Raw genomic sequence first — 4596 nt, 5'->3', positions numbered from 1 at the left:
CAGCGGTTTAAAAGAAAAATTAGCTTGACTTCGGAGTTCTGATGGGATCCGGGACATTAGTGCTGGTATGATCGCATCCGTCATGTACTACGCGCAAAAAGTACTTGACCCTTTATCTCCGCGCAACTTCTCTCGCTTAGCGGTTTAAAAGGATAGTACCCTTAGCGAGCGGTCTAGCGGTTTAAAAGAAAGATTAAAAAGAGGGTGGGGGATGCAACACGAGGACTTCCTAGGGGGTCACCCATCTTAGTATTATTCTCGCGCAAGGGCGCTTAACTTCGGAGTTCTGATGGGATCCGGTGCATTAGTGCTGGTATGATCGCATCCGTCATGTACTGCGCGCAATATGTACTTGACCCTCTCTCTCCACGCAACTTCTCTCGCTTAGCGGTTTAGCGGTTTAAAAGGATAGTATCCTTAGCGAGCGGTCTAGCGGTTTAAAAGAAAAATTAGCTTGACTTCGGAGTTCTGATGGGATCTGGTGCATTAGTGCTGGTATGATTGCATCCGTCATGTACTGCGCGCAAAATGTACTTGACCCTCTCTCTCCGCGCAACTTTTCTCAGTTAGCGGTTTAAAAAGATAGTACCCTTAGCGAGCGGTCCAGCGGTTTAAAAGAAAAATTAAAAAGAGGGTGGGGGATGCAACACGAGGACTTCCCAGGGGGTCAACATCCTAGTACTACGCTAGCCCAAGAACGCTTCACTTCGGAGTTCTGATGCAATCCGGTGCATTAGTGCTGGTATGATCGCATCCGTCACGTACTGAGCGCAAAATGTACTTGACCCTCTCTCTCCGCGCACCTTTTCTCACTTAGCGGTTTAAAAAGATAGTGCCCTTAGCGAGCGGTCCAGCGGTTTAAAAGAAAAATTTAAAAGAGGGTGGGGGATGCAACACGAGGACTTCCCAGGGGGTCAACATCCTAGTACTACTCTAGCCCAAGAACGCTTCACTTCGGAGTTCTGATGGGATCCGGTGCATTAGTGCTGGTATGATCGCATCCGTCATGTACTGCGCGCAAAATGTGCTTGACCCTCTCTCTCCGCGCACCTTTTCTCACTTAGCGGTTTAAAAAGATAGTACCCTTAGCGAGCGGTCCAGCGGTTTAAAAGAAAAATTTAAAAGAGGGTGGGGGATGCAACACGAGGACTTCCCAGGGGGTCACCCATCCTAGTACTACTCTCGCCCAAGCACGCTTAACTTCGGAGTTCTGATGGGATCCGGTGCATTAGTGCTGGTATGATCGCATCCGTCACGTACTGCGCGCAAAATGTACTTGACCCTCTCTCTCCGCGCAACTTCTCTCGCTTAGCGGTTTAGCGGTTTAAAAGGATAGTACCCTTAGCGAGCGGTCCAGCGGTTTAAAAGAAAGATTAAAAAGAGGGTGGGGGATGCAACACGAGGACTTCCCAGGGGGTCACCCATCCTAGTACTACTCTCGCCCAAGCACGCTTAACTTCGGAGTTCTGATGGGATCCGGTGCATTAGTGCTGGTATGATCGCATCCGTCACGTACTGCGCGCAAAATGTACTTGACCCTCTCTCTCCGCGCAACTTCTCTCGCTTAGCGGTTTAGCGGTTTAAAAGGATAGTACCCTTAGCGAGCGGTCCAGCGGTTTAAAAGAAAGATTAAAAAGAGGGTGGGGGATGCAACACGAGGACTTCCCAGGGGGTCACCCATCCTAGTACTACTCTCGCCCAAGCACGCTTAACTTCGGAGTTCTGATGGGATCCGGTGCATTAGTGCTGGTATGATCGCATCCGTCACGTACTGCGCGCAAAATGTACTTGACCCTCTCTCTCCGCGCAACTTCTCTCGCTTAGCGGTTTAGCGGTTTAAAAGGATAGTACCCTTAGCGAGCGGTCCCGCGGTTTAAAAGAAAAATTAAAAAGAGGGTGGGGGATGCAACACGTGGACTTCCCAGGGGGGGTCGCCCATCCTGGTACTATTCTCGCCCAATCGCGCTTAACTTCGGAGTTCTGATGGGATCCGGTGCATTAGTGCTGGTATGATCGCATCCGTCATGTACTGCGCGCAATATGTACTTGACCCTCTCTCTCCGCGCAACTTTTCTCAGTTAGCGGTTTAAAAAGATAGTAGCCTTAGCGAGCGGTCCCGCGGTTTAAAAGAAAAATTAGCTTGCCTTCGGAGTTCTGATGGGATCCGGGACATTAGTGCTGGTATGATTGCATCCGTCATGTACTGCGCGCAATATGTACTTGACCCTCGCTCTCCGCGCAACTTTTCTCAGTTAGCGGTTTAAAAAGATAGTAGCCTTAGCGAGCGGTCCCGCGGTTTAAAAGAAAAATTAGCTTGCCTTCGGAGTTCTGATGGGATCCGGGACATTAGTGCTGGTATGATTGCATCCGTCATGTACTGCGCGCAATATGTACTTGACCCTCTCTTTCCGCGCAACTTCTCTCGCTTAGCGGTTTAGCGGTTTAAAAGGATAGTACCCTTAGCGAGCGGTCCAGCGGTTTAAAAGAAAGATTAAAAAGAGGGTGGGGGATGCAACACGAGGACCTCCAGGGGGTCACCCATCCTAGTACTATTCTCGCGCAAGGGCGCTTAACTTCGGAGTTCTGATGGGATCCGGTGCATTAGTGCTGGTATGATTGCATCCGTCATGTACTGCGCGCAAAATGTACTTGACCCTCTCTCTCCGCGCAACTTTTCTCACTTAGCGGTTTAAAAGGATAGTACCCTTAGCGAGCGGTCCAGCGGTTTAAAAGAAAGATTAAAAAGAGGGTGGGGGAAGCAACACGAGGACTTCCCAGGGGGTCACCCATCCTAATACTACTCTCGCCCAAGCACGCTTAGCTTCAGAGTTCTAATGGGATCCAGTGCATTAGTGTTGGTATGATCGCATCCGTCATGTACTGCGCGCAATATGTACTTGACCCTCTCTCTCCGCGCAACTTTTCTCACTTAGCGGTTTAAAAGGATAGTACCCTTAGCGAGCGGTCCCGCGGTTTAAAAGAAAAATTAGCTTGACTTCGGAGTTCTGATGGGATCCGGGACATTAGTGCTGGTATGATCGCATCCGTCATGTACTACGCGCAAAATGTACTTGACCCTTTATCTCCGCGCAACTTCTCTCGCTTAGCGGTTTAAAAGGATAGTACCCTTAGCGAGCGGTCCAGCGGTTTAAAAGAAAAATTAAAAAGAGGGTGGGGGAAGCAACACGAGGACTTCCCAGGGGGTCACCCATCCTAATACTACTCTCGCCCAAGCACGCTTAGCTTCAGAGTTCTAATGGGATCCGGTGCGTTAGTGCTGGTATGATCGCATCCGTCACGTACTGAGCGCAAAATGTACTTGACCCTCTCTCTCCGCGCAACTTCTCTCGCTTAGCGGTTTAAAAAGTTAGTAGCCTTAGCGAGCGGTCTAGCGGTTTAAAAGAAAAATTAGCTTGACTTCGGAGTTCTGATGGGATCCGGTGTATTAGTGCTGGTATGATTGCATCCGTCATGTACTGCGCGCAATATGTACTTGACCCTCGCTCTCCGCGCAACTTTTCTCAGTTAGCGGTTTAAAAAGTTAGTAGCCTTAGCGAGCGGTCTAGCGGTTTAAAAGAAAAATTAGCTTGACTTCGGAGTTCTGATGGGATCCGGTGTATTAGTGCTGGTATGATTGCATCCGTCATGTACTGCGCGCAATATGTACTTGACCCTCGCTCTCCGCGCAACTTTTCTCAGTTAGCGGTTTAAAAAGATAGTACCCTTAGCGAGCGGTCCAGCGGTTTAAAAGAAAAATTAAAAAGAGGGTGGGGGATGCAACACGAGGACTTCCTAGGGGATCACCATCCTAGTACTACTCAAGCCCAAGAACGCTTCACTTCGGAGTTCTGATGGGATCCGGTGCATTAGTGCTGGTATGATCGCATCCGTCATGTACTGCGCGCAAAATGTACTTGACCCTCTCTCTCCGCGCAACTTCTCTCGCTTAGCGGTTTAGCGGTTTAAAAGGATAGTACCCTTAGCGAGTGGTCCAGCGGTTTAAAAGAAAAATTAAAAAGAGGGTGGGGGAAGCAACACTAGGACTTCCCAGGGGGTCACCCATCCTAATACTACTCTCGCCCAAGTACGCTTAGCTTCAGAGTTCTAATGGGATCCGGTGCATTAGTGTTGGTATGATCGCATCCGTCATGTACTGCGCGCAAAATGTACTTGACCCTCTCTCTCCGCGCAACTTCTCTCGCTTAGCGGTTTAAAAGGATAGTACCCTTAGCGAGTGGTCCAGCGGTTTAAAAGAAAAATTAAAAAGAGGGTGGGGGAAGCAACACTAGGACTTCCCAGGGGGTCACCCATCCTAATACTACTCTCGCCCAAGTACGCTTAGCTTCAGAGTTCTAATGGGATCCGGTGCATTAGTGTTGGTATGATCGCATCTGTCATGTACTGCGCGCAAAATGTACTTGACCATCTATCTCCGCCCAACATCTCTCGCTTAGCGGTTTAGCGGTTTAAAAGGATAGTACCCTTAGCGAGCGGTCCAGCGGTTTAAAAGAACAATTAAAAAGAGGGTGGGGGATTCAACACGAGGACTTCCCAGGGGGTCACCATCCTAGTACTACTTCTCGCCCAAGCACGCTT

The 4596-nt window shown here is 49.3% G+C and overlaps 12 non-coding genes and 1 pseudogene across 12 annotated transcripts; all 13 read right to left on the bottom strand.

Annotated features, from left to right (window-relative positions):
- Positions 1-208: 208 nt before the first annotated feature.
- On the bottom strand, positions 209-327 carry LOC116018511. The gene has a single exon (XR_004098526.1). It is a non-coding gene; the product is annotated as a 5S ribosomal RNA (ribosomal RNA).
- Positions 328-638: 311 nt separating this feature from the next.
- LOC116017971 lies at positions 639-756 on the bottom strand (annotated as a pseudogene).
- Positions 757-885: 129 nt separating this feature from the next.
- LOC116018495 lies at positions 886-1003 on the bottom strand. Its single transcript, XR_004098509.1, has one exon. It is a non-coding gene; the product is annotated as a 5S ribosomal RNA (ribosomal RNA).
- Positions 1004-1132: 129 nt separating this feature from the next.
- On the bottom strand, positions 1133-1251 carry LOC116018070. Its single transcript, XR_004098103.1, has one exon. It is a non-coding gene; the product is annotated as a 5S ribosomal RNA (ribosomal RNA).
- Positions 1252-1388: 137 nt separating this feature from the next.
- On the bottom strand, positions 1389-1507 carry LOC116018069. Its single transcript, XR_004098102.1, has one exon. It is a non-coding gene; the product is annotated as a 5S ribosomal RNA (ribosomal RNA).
- A 137-nt stretch (positions 1508-1644) lies between these two features.
- On the bottom strand, positions 1645-1763 carry LOC116018067. Its single transcript, XR_004098100.1, has one exon. It is a non-coding gene; the product is annotated as a 5S ribosomal RNA (ribosomal RNA).
- A 137-nt stretch (positions 1764-1900) lies between these two features.
- On the bottom strand, positions 1901-2021 carry LOC116018455. Its single transcript, XR_004098470.1, has one exon. It is a non-coding gene; the product is annotated as a 5S ribosomal RNA (ribosomal RNA).
- Positions 2022-2506: 485 nt separating this feature from the next.
- Positions 2507-2624, bottom strand: LOC116018539. The gene has a single exon (XR_004098552.1). It is a non-coding gene; the product is annotated as a 5S ribosomal RNA (ribosomal RNA).
- Positions 2625-2753: 129 nt separating this feature from the next.
- Positions 2754-2872, bottom strand: LOC116018423. Its single transcript, XR_004098440.1, has one exon. It is a non-coding gene; the product is annotated as a 5S ribosomal RNA (ribosomal RNA).
- A 303-nt stretch (positions 2873-3175) lies between these two features.
- Positions 3176-3294, bottom strand: LOC116018310. Its single transcript, XR_004098334.1, has one exon. It is a non-coding gene; the product is annotated as a 5S ribosomal RNA (ribosomal RNA).
- A 477-nt stretch (positions 3295-3771) lies between these two features.
- Positions 3772-3889, bottom strand: LOC116018510. Its single transcript, XR_004098524.1, has one exon. It is a non-coding gene; the product is annotated as a 5S ribosomal RNA (ribosomal RNA).
- A 137-nt stretch (positions 3890-4026) lies between these two features.
- On the bottom strand, positions 4027-4145 carry LOC116018509. Its single transcript, XR_004098523.1, has one exon. It is a non-coding gene; the product is annotated as a 5S ribosomal RNA (ribosomal RNA).
- A 129-nt stretch (positions 4146-4274) lies between these two features.
- LOC116018565 lies at positions 4275-4393 on the bottom strand. Its single transcript, XR_004098577.1, has one exon. It is a non-coding gene; the product is annotated as a 5S ribosomal RNA (ribosomal RNA).
- Positions 4394-4596: the final 203 nt, after the last annotated feature.

The sequence above is a fragment of the Ipomoea triloba genome, chromosome 4, assembly GCF_003576645.1.
Source record: "Ipomoea triloba cultivar NCNSP0323 chromosome 4, ASM357664v1".
Taxonomy (NCBI): domain Eukaryota; kingdom Viridiplantae; phylum Streptophyta; class Magnoliopsida; order Solanales; family Convolvulaceae; genus Ipomoea; species Ipomoea triloba.
The sequence above is the reverse complement of the archived record's forward strand: the minus strand, read 5'-3'. Positions and strand labels throughout refer to the sequence as shown.